Source organism: Gopherus flavomarginatus, chromosome 3, assembly GCF_025201925.1.
Source record: "Gopherus flavomarginatus isolate rGopFla2 chromosome 3, rGopFla2.mat.asm, whole genome shotgun sequence".
NCBI lineage: Eukaryota > Metazoa > Chordata > Testudines > Testudinidae > Gopherus > Gopherus flavomarginatus.
In genome coordinates this window covers 47,134,035-47,147,630 of record NC_066619.1, presented here as the reverse complement: position 1 = coordinate 47,147,630, position 13,596 = coordinate 47,134,035, and the positions used below count along the sequence as shown (strand labels likewise).

General features: G+C 43.1%; 1 protein-coding gene across 1 annotated transcript in view; it reads left to right on the top strand.

The window, feature by feature from the left end:
- PDE8B (phosphodiesterase 8B) overlaps nucleotides 1-13,596 on the top strand; it is a 154,684-nt gene that overhangs the window by 67,949 nt on the left and 73,139 nt on the right. The gene's annotated exons all lie outside the window — the stretch shown is intronic.

Here is a 13,596-nt window from a genome sequence, read left to right as displayed (position 1 = left end):
GACCTACATCTGTTCCATTAGCACTCAAGGAACTATTCTACAAATGTCAGCTTGATGTTTCAGGAGGTTGATCTAAAATTGCTTGCAATTTGGTGTCTGTGCCTTTTACCTTTCTGAATTGCTTTCTTCTTAAGGTAGGCTCAGATTTTTTTATGTACCCTTTTTATGCTGGCTGGCCTCTGCCTTTTTTCTTCTTTTAAAGCTTTACCTATGTACAGCTGGCTTACTTGTCTTTTCTTATCATTGTGATTTTACAACATATAGGGCCAGATTTTGCATCTGCAGTTATTTAGCAGTGTGATCACTGTCACTTTATTTTATAGTGCATACAATTGTACAGAAAATTAATAGGAAAACAGTTTCTGCCCCAAACTATTGTATTCTATATTTTTAACTTGACACACAAGCAAGGATACAACATTTGCGAAGAATCGAGACAAAGAAAGGAGGTTCCATCTCATAGGGCTGGCTCCTGCAATTGATTCTGTGCAAGTGAAGAAGTCTGCCTGCATTAAGTCAGCTGCAGGAGCAGGGTTGTAGAGTGTACAGTGACTCAGTTTAGGCATATGGTACAAAAGCCATAGTGACTCAGACCTAAATATCTGATTTGTGGCATTGTGGGCTGAAAATTTGGCCCATATTGTATAATCTTTAAGGTTTTTCTCTTCTTAATAGTGTTCTATGGGTGATTGGAAAATTATGCCTTTTCGTTGTCTGCTTAAGTGATTTCTGTTCTTAACTAGTTATCAACAGAGAATGTAATATGCAGCAGCTGTAAGCCCTGAGTTCATTTTGGGTCATGAATGTCGCCTATACGTGTGAAAAGGAGGCCCTCTGAACTATGTGGTAAAATATTCCATCTCTGATTTGCAGAATGACTTAGTAACCATTGGAGCAGGAAAGTGCTTTGGCGTAAAAGAGAAAATCAGGGTGCATAGATACTGAAGATGTCTTAACTGAGCACCAGGCTAATCCATTAGAAAAGGTCTCCTCTTTTTGAAAGCATATTTTGTAGTGACAGAGCTTGTTGAAGTTTTCCATAGGGTAGGCTGTAGAAAAGACAAGTTCTCGTGACTCACAAAAAAAGTTGTTTTTAAAATAAAGTAGCCTAAAATAAAACATCATCTTAAAAACAGAAGTTATTCTAAAATCAATCTGAATCTTTTGCAAACCAAAAATATCTTCAGGGATACTGGTAAAAATTGCAAGCAGCCAGATCTAATTTATGAAAATCTAGACTGAGGCAATCATGAAGAAAGGAGATAATCTTCAAATAGTTATCAATCCCCGGTTTCCTTTCTGAAAGGTGCTAGTTCTGCAAGGAATAAGGTTAATAATGAAAGAACAAGACTGATACCTCACAATGTAGAAAATCTCATTTTTCTAAAGGCTAATCTGCCAATTTTGAACTGCTTTTCCTATGCCAGTATTTTGGGAAAGGATGATGATTAACCTACAGTTCTCTCTCCTACACAATGCTGCCATTTTAATACTTACACGAAGTATATAAGGGATTTTTCCAGAGGGAGGCAATCAAGTATGCTGAGGCACAAAAAATTGGTATAAATTCAGATAAGCTTTGTTTTAAAAATCCAACTTTTTGGTTCTTATAAAAACCAAACCATTGAAATTTGGACAAAAAATTAGTGATCTCATGTGCTGGCTGTAGATGTGATCACTTTGTAGTATGTTCTGGCTGGTACGGGGGGGGAAGGGGCAATGGATGCTGAAAAAAATGAATAAGGAGAGGTAGGTTGTATGAATTCAGGAAGACAGACAGCACACATCCATTTTCCCCAAGCATATGATCTGTATCTACCTGGATGCTGACACCAAAGAAGCCATCCATAAATATTTATTATTTGTATTCCTGTAGCATCTAGGAGCCCTACCTATGGACCAGGGCCACACTGTGCTAAAGGCTGTACAAATACAGAACAAAAAGACCATTCCTGACAATCTGAGTACGACAAGGTACAATAGATGGATACAGGCAGACAAATGGCGAGTACAAGGAAACAAAGAGATAGTATTACTCAGTATGCTGGGCAGTGGTATCAGTGCACGACAGCCTGACGATTGTCTTTTTTTTTTTTTGTACACATCATGATAGAGGAGTTTTTTATGGAAGGATTTGAAGGATGGTAATGAGTTCGTTTTGTGGATGTTTATGGGGAGTTCCTTCTGAGCATAAGGGGCAGCATGGGAGGGGCTTATTTGAAAATTTTAACAAGTGGGCAATGGAGACAGGCTTCATGGGATGATTAGAGGTGGTAGCTGACACCTTGGTAATGAATGAGAGAGGATAGGTAGGAGGCAGATAGGCCATGAAGGGCCACAAAAGGGAAGACAGCTAGCTTATGTTTGATATGATACAGAAGGGGGAGCAATGGGAGCAGGGGAAGCCCTATGTTTTTTGCTCGGGGCTGAGAATGTTTTTGGTTCCCTTCCCCACTGACCACCTAGCCAGCTCAGCGCCTCCCCCCCCAAAAAAGAGGGCAACCAAGCAAACAGAATCCCCACAGCAATGCACAGCTGGGTGCATAGCATTGTATCACTCCTAGAAGTTGGCATCCAGAGAGTCTGCCCTGCTCACCCACCCCTAGGGCTGGCTCTGCAGTGGAAGGATTCAAAGGAATGAACTAAGAAAATTAACTTTTCAGTATCTTACTGAATATGGATATGAGCTAGCCAAAGATTGCCTTTGTCAAGACCAGAAAGAATGATGTTGCAATAATCAAGGCGCAAGATGATGAGTGCCTGGATGAGAGTTTTTGCTGTTGGATGGATAGGAAAAGCTGTATCTTAGAGATGTTATGTAGAAAGAATCAGCAAGAGTAAGACATTATGTATATATGAGGACTGAGAGAGAGGTCCCAGTCAAAGAGGACACCCATGTTATGGGCCTCAGTGATAGCAAGGTTGGTGGTGGTGTCCACAGAGATCAAGAAAGGAGATAGCAGGGAGGGCTCTGTTTTAGCCATATTGAGTTGAGCTGATGGCTAGACATCCACAAGGAGATGTCAGAGAGAGAAGGTGTAGCAGACAGCATGAGTTTACATAGAATTTTGGTAGAGAAATTTTTGAATAGTCCATGAGTGATGGGTAGTTCAATTCCCAATGTCTTACATGCAATATGTAACTAGGTCAGGGGTAGGCAACCTATGGCACGCGTGCCGAAGGGGGCACGCGAGCTGATTTTTCAGTGGCACTCACACTGCCTGGGTCCTGGCCACTGGTCCAGGGGGCTCTGCATTTTAATTTAATTTTAAATGAAGCTTTTTAAACATTTTAAAAACGTATTTACTTTACATACAACAATAGTTTAGTTATATATTATAGACTTATAGAAAGAGACCTTCTAAAAACATTAAAATGTATGACTGGCACGCGAAACCTTGAATTAGAGTGAATAAATGAAGACTCAGCACACCACTTCTGAAAGGTTGCCGACCCCTAAACTAGGTTCTTCTGTCACACTCATTGTTGTACTATCTAAGCAGGGTACTACTGCTAGAGGACGCGTGTATTCAAATACAGAAGCATAACTAAGGCAGGGGATCTTATAGTTCTTCAGTAGCATGACAAATTTAATGAAGAGATTGCCGATCCGAGATTTTTATTAGTTTGCTTAATATTAGATACAGTCTGGTATTCAGTGTATAACTGTTTTGTCTGGCACTCTTTAGAGCATTCCAGATCTCTAAACTGGTTCCACAATCAAGTGCTTTAACTGTAACATGTCTGGCAGACATTGCTGGAGATTAGGGTATTTTTAAAAAAAATTAAGGCGAGTAAATCGGAATGCTGATTTTCAGTGAGTCTCAACCCTGCCTTCTCTTCTGTGCATATATCTTTGTGTAGGCACACCTGCATGAGTATTGCTGTGCATTACCACCTGTGCAAGAGACTCTCTTTCACATGAAAGTTGTATCATGTGATCATGCCTCTAATAGTTTGAGCCACACAAAGCAGTGGTTTTTTTACTTCAAACAGCAGTTTTCACCATAAAAAACTTGTCCTGAAAATGTAAGTTCTGATGTTTTTTGTAAAAACTAATAAAGTATAAACACAGCTTTACTTTCTGAACTCTTGCAAGAATGAATAAGAATCAGAATTTGAAAGCTTAACAACAGAAGACTCACTTGGAAAGTTCTTTTAACTGTGGCCTTAATTCAATTGACTCCAGATAGGCAGACTCTTTAGTCTGCACAGAGCTGCTTTGATTTCATTGGGGCCTTGAATGAAAGCCAGTTACAGGACTGGGATCTGTATTTGTAAATCACAGAAAACTTCCTTCACACAGGCAGTTGCTTGTGGTATGCTTCTCCTGAGTACCTGTGCTGTCAGAGCTGGTATAGCAGCTCCCAGCTCCAGCATCAGCTGTGCAGAATACAGCCAGAAGCATGAAAACAAAAACCCTGCTGATGAACTACTTCTGCTTTCCCAGTTTTTTGTATTGTATATCACTGAGGACACCTGACCTTGTTTTGTCCAAGACATAACAATCGAATCAGAAATGTAGATGTGTATGGTGATCAGTTTGCCACTCTCATTGGTTTGGATATCAACAAAAGAGCTGTTACTCAGCGACCTCTTTCTGATGCCTCTGGGCTGCCTGTATCAATAAACCAAAGTACATGCAAACAAATAAAATAAGCCCTGTCTGTACTAGGGAAACATTTCAAAACAATCCCACAACTACTAATAGTTTCCCCTGAGGTAAATCAGGCTAAGAAACTTAGTATAGCTGGACTGCTAGCTACCACATGCATTATAAACTCTGAATGATCTAATCCTGCTCAGAGCAGATCTAATTCATATATAGTGCTTAAAACAGTAGTGGTCGTCTCTGCTAACAGAGACGGAGCAAAACTGGTGTTAAGTGAAACTTTTTTTGACAGTGCTATGCAGCATATGGGCTTGATTTTTAAGAGTTGTTTGAGCTGACACCTTGACCATCTGGAGAAATTGAGATCAGTTCCCCTTCCTCTAGAAACTGCCCTATTTTTATAGACCGCATGATTAGTTATAAAGTGTAGCTGCCTTTTGTCTATCAGCTTCCAAAGGGATCTCACTGTCTTTTTAAATCTGGAATTGACAGAAGAGCTCGTTTGGCTCTTTGCTCCCCTTTAGTCCTCTTGTTGCACTGTTGAGGCCGAAGCTGCTTCTCTTTATTAGATAAAATGTGTATGATTGCCACAAGAACCATTTTGGCGGATTCCAAAGGGTCTGTGCCATCTGTCACTGGGACACTGTAGTTAGGAGGCACTGGAAGGTTTGATCATTAGTGTGTCTCTATGATGTGCTCTGGTTGTCACAAAACTTCATATACAATTTATTTTTTTTAATATATTTAGTTAGTTTGTTCAAATGATTCTCAGGAGATTGTCTGAACAACTGTTTTGTTGCCACATAACATCGCCATTGACTTTCAGTACAAGATCTCCTTAAAAGCTATCCCTCAGTAACTAGCCTCATTATGCACTCATAATTTCGCAGAACATTTAATTATTAATTTTCATTTCCATTCTGATAACCTAACACATGCAATGTTGTGACATTCTGTACTTCGGAGGAGCACCCTGTAACCTGCCATATTCCTCATCTGTATATAATTGTGATATTACCTTACAAGGCATGCTTTATATGCATCGGGGGAAAGATTATGACCTGCTGAAAGTCATTTCTCTATCCATATATGTATATCATTAATGCATGTGAAGTTATGAGAATTATGTTGTATGGTCACTAAAATATGCGGTAAGTTGGGGAATCAGCCAGATATTAGCACCTCAGAGGCAACAGCAAGGAAAGTAACCAATGCCTGTGCGTGGTGTCAAAAAACCCATCAACAGCCATTGTCAGCAAGGGAACTACAATTCAATGACTCGCCTGCATGTGGCCACACCACTGGAATTGCTTAACCTTACCTGGAGACCAGCAATGCCCCCCAGACATGCCTGGACTTGTGTTTTCCAAACACATGGACTGAGGGTATAAAACCAAACACAGGGGGGCCATGTGGGGCCTTCTCCTGCCAACACCTATGCTGGAAGCAACTAAGGGCATGTCTTCACTAGCAATGTTAAAGCATTGTGGCACCAGCGCTCCCACAACTAGTGGTTATGGCACCAGCGCTGGTAGGGGAATAGCTGAGCTGCGCTCCCACTTGTCTACACTGGCACTTTACAGTGCTGAAACTTGCTGTGCTTGGGGTGCGTGTGTGTGTGTTTCACAACCCTGAGTGATAAAGTTGCAGTGCTGTGAAGTGTCAATGTAGACAAGCCCTAAGACACTGAGAAGACAGGACTCCAACGGAGGAGATTGGCCCAAGTTTTAGGAACAAACCTGTATATTAAGGACTGCAACATCAGGTGGGGTGAGAACCTGCTTAGCCTATGTGTTGCCCAGTCTAATAGGGTTGAGAGTTTAGACTGTGCTTATGTTATTTTCTAACTCTGACTTTTTGCCTATCACTTAAAATCTATCTTTTATAGTCAATAAATGTAATTGTTTATCTTTACCAGTGAGCTCGTATGAAGTGTGTGGTGAATCTGCTCAGGTTTCGCAAAGGCTGGTGTATGTCCATTTTCCATTGTTGAAATGGTGAACCAATTAATAAATCTGCACTGCCCATCTTGAGCAGTGCAAGATGGTATGTTCCTGGGGTTCAGTGCTGGGGGAGGGGGGTGACAGGACTGGGCTGGTGCCTTTCTCTGTGATTCATGAGTAGGTCTGGGAGCATTCATGCAATATAGCTGGGTGTGGGGTTCCACATGCTGTGTGCTGAGTGATTACAGTGCCTGGAGCGGTTTGCTGCTGGTCACTAGCAAGGCATTGTGAGAGACAGCCCAGGCTGAAGAGAATTCAGGGGCATAGTGGTCCCGCAGTTCCAAGCTGCATCTCGGGGGGGGATCCCGTCACAAATGTAACTTCTGTTTGCACATGGCAATAGATCAAATGCACAGTGTAAGCTAGAAGCCTCTGTTAATTGGCTGAGCCTTAGTCAGTGGACAGGGCTATCAAGAAGGCCAGGGCTGTATAAAGCAGTGAGCAAGAGACCAGGTCTGCTAACAGGGAGTTTTGCAAGGGAGTTGGGAAGGGGGCAAGGTTCACTTGCCGTTCTTTAAAACCTGTAAACTAAACTATATTCAAAACTTCTTGATTTAAACAATACCCTTTCATTAACTTAGGTAGCTGTAGGAGAGAATGTAGGCAGAAGCCCAGCAGCAGAGTAGGGGCTACCCAGTTTATTGTGCTGAGTGAAGCATGTATGATTACCTGCCCTGTGGGCGGGTGGCATATGTGTGCATTCAGTGCAAGGAGCTCCTCCTGGCCCTCAGAGACTGCGTACGGGCTTTGGAGGCCAGGGTGGACGAACTAGGGGAGCTAAGGGAGGCAGAGAGGTACGTTGATGAGGCTTTCTGGGACACTGTAGAATTATCCCACCTCTGGTCAGACAGCCCCTACGCTGTTGAGGAGGATGAAAGGTCCAGGGAAGTAGAACAGTCAATGGGAGCAGAGGGAAACCTTCCCATAATTGGACCCTCCTTCCAGATAGTGTCAGGGTATCCTCTTGCACTGAGGTTACCTCTCTGGGGGAGGGAACTCCAGTCGCTAGGAAAAGGCAGGTGTTAGTAATGGGAGATTCAATCATTAGAAACATAGATAGCTGGGTTTGTGATGACTGGGAGAACCGTGTGGTGACGTGCCTGCCTGGTGCAAAGGTTGCGGATCTCTCGAGGCATCTAGATAGACTTATGTGTAGTGCGGGGGAGGAGCCGGTGGTCGTGGTACATGTAGGTACCAATGACATAGGGAAGGGTAGGAGATGTCCTGGAGGCCAAATTTAGGCTACTAGGGAAGAGACTGAAATCCAGGACCTCTATGGTGGCATTCTCGGAAATGCTTCCAGTTCTATGCATAGGACCAGGTAGGCAGGCAGAGCTTCAGAGTCTCAGTGCGTGGGTGAGACAATGGTGTAGAGAGGAGGGGTTTAGATTCATTAGGAACTGGGGAAACTTTTGGGATAAGGGGAGTCTATACAGGAGAGATGGACTCCACCTAAACCAAAATGGAACCAGACTGCTGGCACTTAACATTAAAAAGGCTGCAGAGCAGTTTTTAACATAAGAACGGCCGTACCGGGTCAGACCAAAGGTCCATCTAGCCCAGTATCTGTCTACTGACAGTGGCCAATGCCAGGTGCCCCAGGAGGAGTGAAGCTAACAGGCAATGATCGAGTGATCCCTCTCCTGCCATCCATCTCCATCCTCTGACAAACAGAGGCTAGGGACACCATTTTTTACCCTTTCTGGCTAATAGCCATTTATGGACTTAGCTACCATGAATTTATCCAGTTCTCTTTTAAACGCTGTTATAGTCCCAGCCTTCACAACCTCCTCAGGTAAAGAGTTTCACAAGTTGACTGTGCACTGCGTGAAGAAGAGCTTCCTTTTATTTGTTTTAAACCTGCTGCCTATTAATTTCATTTGGTGACCCCTAGTTCTTATATTATGGGAATAAGTATATAACTTTTCCTTATCCACTTTCTCAATATCACTCATGATTTTATATACCTCTATCATATCCCCCCTTAGTCTCCTCTTTTCCAAGCTGAAGAGTCCTAGCCTCTTTAATCTTTCCTCATATGGGACCCTCTCCAAACCCCTAATCATTTTAGTTGCCCTTTTCTGAACCGTTTCTAGAGCTAGAATCTTTTTTGAGGTGAGGAGACCACATCTGTACACAGTATTCGAGATGTGGGCATAGCATGGATTTATATAAGGGCAATAATATATTCTCAGTCTTATTCTCTATCCCCTTTTTAATGATTCCTAACATCCTGTTTACTTTTTTGACCGCCTCTGCGCACACCGTGGACATCTTCAGAGAACTATCTACGATGACTCCAAGATCTTTTTCCTGACTCGTTGTAGCTAAATTAGCCCCCATCATATTGTATGCATAGTTGGGGTTATTTTTTCCAATGTGCATTACTTTACCTTTATCCACATTAAATTTCATTTGCCATTTTGTTGCCCAGTCACTTAGTTTTGTGAGATCTTTTTGAAGTTCTTCACAATCTGCTTTGGTCTTAACTATCTTGAGTAGTTTAGTATCATCTGCAAACTTTGCCACCTCACTGTTTACCCCTTTCTCCAGATCATTTATGAAGGGTAAATTGAATAGGATTGATCCTAGGACTGAGCCTTGGGGAACACCACTACTTACCCCTCTCCGTTCTGAGAATTTACCATTAATTCCTACCCTTTTGTTCCCTGTCTTTTAACCAGTTCTCAGTCCATGAAAGGACCTTCCCTTTTATCCCATAACAGCTTAATTTACGTAAGAGCCTCTGGTGAGGGACCTTGTCAAACGCTTTCTGGAAATCTAAGTACACTATGTCCACTGGATCCCCCTTGTCCACATGTTTGTTGATCCCTTCAAAGAACTCTAATAGATTAGTAAGACACGATTTCCCTTTACAGAAACCATGTTGACTATTGCTCAACAGTTTGTTTCTCTATGTGTCTGACAATTTTATTCTTAACTATTGTTTCGACTAATTTGCCCGGTACCGACATTAGACTTACTGGTCTGTAATTGCCAGGATCACCTCTAGAGCCCTTTTTAAATATTGGCAGTACATTAGCTAACTTCCAGTCATTGGATACCGAAGCCGATTTAAAGGACAGGTGTGATGAAGGTGGGGGGGGGGGGGGGGTTTCTTGGGGTTTTCTGTCTTTTCCAGGGTTTGCATGTACAGGGGATGGGACTCAATGTACCTGGGTGTTACTGGTTTAACGAGGTGAGGGGAGAGGGAGTTTGTTGTTACAGAGGACTGGAGAGGGACTCGGGACTCCAGCCCAGGAGACAGAACCAGTTCTGGCCAGTGGGAGGACAATGGGCTGCAGAGAGAGGACCCCGGTGACCTGACCAGCCGGTTCCAGCCAGAGGAGAGCTGCGAGGAGAGGGGACTTGGGCCTTCCTGTTTACGACCCTGTTTACCTGGAGAGAAGACAATGGACAGAGGCGGGGCTTGAGGCCGGGGATATCAGAGGCCCAACTGGGAAGCAGGGGGGCTCGGGGCTGGAGAGGGGAAGCAGGCAGAGCCCACCTGGATGCAGGAAGACTGGGATGTGCTGTTATTGTGAGAGGCCAGGCCTTGGGCCCTGAGAGTTTCCTGTGCTGTGTTCAACTCTCAATAAACCCTCCTGTTTTATGCTGGCTGAGAGTCACTCTGGTCTAGAGAACAGGGTTGCATCAGCCCCTTCGGGGGTGAAGAGGCCCAGGGGGTCCAGAGTGCGTGGACTCCCGGAGGGGGCCCACGGCAGAGACAGACGTGCTAAGGCTCAGAGAGGTGGGGCTCCAGGAGGTGGAGGGGCCTGACCCCGAGAGAGAGTGGACCCCCGAGAAGGGCTGTCTGACGAAAAGGGGCACCCCCAACGGACCGCACAGGGCCAAGAGTGGGCACGATCTGTGAGTCCGTGACAACAGGTTACAAACCTTAGTTAATAGTTCCGCAGCTTCACATTTGAGTTCTTTCAGAACTCTTGGGTGAATGCCATCTGGTCCCGATGACTTGTTAATGTTGAGTTTATCAATTAATTCCAAAACCTCCTCTAGTGACACTTCAGTCTGTGACAGTTCCTCAGATTTGTCACCTACAAAAGCCGGCTCAGGTTTGGGAATCTCCCTAATATCCTCAGCCGTGAAGACTGAAGCAAAGAATCCGTTTAGTTTCTCCTCAATGACTTTATTGTCCTTAAGCGCTCCTTTTGTATTTCGATCGTCAAGGGGACCCACTGGTTGTTTAGCAGGCTTCCTGCTTCTGATGTACTTAAAAAACATTTTCTTACCTTAGGAGTTTTTGGCTAGCCGTTCTTCAAACTCCTCTTTCGCTTTTCTTATTACACTCTTGCACTTAAGCTGGCAGTGTTTATGCTCCTTTCTATTTGTCTCACTAGGATTTGACTTCCACTTTTTAAAGGAAGTCTTTTTCTCTCTCACTGCTTCTTTTACATGGTTGTTAAGCCACGGTGGCTCTTTTTTAGTTCTTTTACTGTGTTTCTTAATTTGGGGAATACATTGAAGTTGGGCCTCTATTATGGTGTCTTTAAAAAGGGCCCATGCAGCTTGCAGGGATTTCACTTTAGTCACTGTACCTTTTAACTTTTGTTTAACTAACCCCCTCATTTTTGTATAGTTCCCCCTTTTGAAATTAAATGCCACAATGTTGGGCTGTTGAGATATTCTTCCCGCCACAGGGATGTTAAATGTTATTATATTATGGTCACTATTTGCAAGCAGTTCTGCTATAGTTACCTCTTGGACCAACTCCTGTGCTCCACTCAGGATTAAATCTAGAGTTGCCTCTCCCCTTGTGGGTTCCCATGCCAGCTGCTCCATGAAGCAGTTATTTAAAGTATCGACAAATTTTATCTGTGCGTTTCGTCCTGAAGTGAAATGTTCCCAGTCAATATGGGGATAATTGAAATCCCCCACTATTATTGGGTTCTTAATTTTGATAGCATTTCTAATTTCCCTTAACATTTCATCATCACTTTTACTGTCCTGGTCAGGTGGTCGATAATAGATCCCTAATGTTATATTTTTATTAGAGCATGACATTTCTATCTATAGCGATTCTGTGGAACATGTGGATTCGCTTAAGATTTTTACTTCATTTGAATCTACATTTTCTTTCACATATAGTGCCACTCCTCCCCCTGCACGACCTGTTCTGTCCTTCCGATATATTTTGTACCCCGGAATGACTGTCCCATTGGTTGCTCTCAGTCCACCAGGTTTCTGTGATGCCTATTATATCAATAACCCCAGCTATACATACAATGTGATGAGGGGCTAATTTAGCTACAACAAGTCAGGAAAAAGATCTTGGAGTCATCGTGGATAGTTCTCTGAAGACATCTACGCAATGTACAGGGGCGGTCAAAAAAAGCAAATAGGATGTTAGGAATCATAAAAAAGGGGATAGAAAATAAGACAGAGAGTATCTTATTGCCCTTATATAAATCCATGGTATGCCCACATCTTGAATGCTGTGTACAGATGTGGTCTCCTCATCTCAAAAAAGCAATACTGGCACTAGAAAAGGTTCATAGAAGGGCAACTAAAATGATTAGGGGTTTGGAACGGGTCCCATATGAGGAGAGATGAAAGAGGCTAGGAGTTTTCAACTTGGAAAAGAGGAGACTGGGGCCTTGGCTACACTGGCTCTTTACAGCACTGCAACTTTCTCTCTCAGAGGTGTGAAAAAAACACACCCCTGAGCGCAGCAAGTTACAGCGCTGCAAAGCGCCAGTGTAAACAGTGCCCCAGCGCTGGGAGTGCAGCTCCCAGCGCTGCAAGCTAATCCCCATGGGGAGGTGGAGTACATGCAATGCTGGGAGAGCTCTCTCCCACCGCTGGCGCTGCGACCACACTCACACTTCAAAGCGCTGCCACGGGAGCGCTCCCATGGGTGCGCTTTGGAGTTTTGAGTGTAGCCAAGCCCTGAGGGGGGATATGATAGAGGTATATAAAATCATGAGTGATGTAGAGAAAGTAAATAAGTAAAAATTATTTACTTGTTCCCATAATACAAGAATTAGAGGCCACCAAATGAAATTAATGGGCAGCAGGTTTAAAATAAATAAAAGGAAGTTCTTCACACAGCGCACAGTCAACTTGGGGAACTCCTTGCCTGAGGAGGTTGTGAAGGCTAGGACTATAACAGCGTTTAAAAGAGAACTGGATAAATTCATGGAGGTTGTCTGTTAATGGATATTAGCCAGGATGGGTAAGGAATGGTGTCCCTAGCTTCTGTTTGTCAGAGGGTAGAGACAGATGGCAGGAGAGAGATCACTTGATCATTGCCTGTTGGGTTCACTCCCACTGGGGCACCTGGCATTGGCCACTGTCGGTAGACAGGATAGTGGGCTGGATGGACCTTTGGTCTGACCCAGTATGGCCATTCTTATGTTCTTATGTAGCTTTCAATATTTTGTGTGAGAAAAGGAACTCTTAATTACAGGGTTTGTAGCTTACTTATTAGGAAATAGTGATAAGTTCTTTGGAGTTTAATGTCTTGGAGTAGTGCCTATGGTGTGAACACCCTTTGATGTGTATTGAACTGAGAAGAATCAAGGCTTAGTGATGCATGAAAGCCAAACATGTCAGTCATAACTACATAATTATACTGTCTCTCACGTGCAGGTAACACTATGTTAATACTAAACAGGGATCATATTCTTTAAGGAACTAAAAACAGTTCACTAAAATTATACACATTTAATGTTCAGGTATAATTCTTTGCAAGATATCAGATTTAAGAACAAAAAGACACCTGTACTGAATGCTATAGCAATATAATACTGTGCTTCCCAGGTTCCTGGGTCACATATAAAGGTCCTAGCACTCCTGCCTGGAATTAGGATTTCATTTTATATCTGACTCATGGAGCAATTTCTTTAGCTTACCTTTAACAGGCAGTCAGGGTGGTCACTGAACAGGAGAGCGGAGATTTACGCTCTCTGAGAAGTGACAATTTTTAAATAAAGTGCCCATTGATTAGAAGTAGCTTGAGGG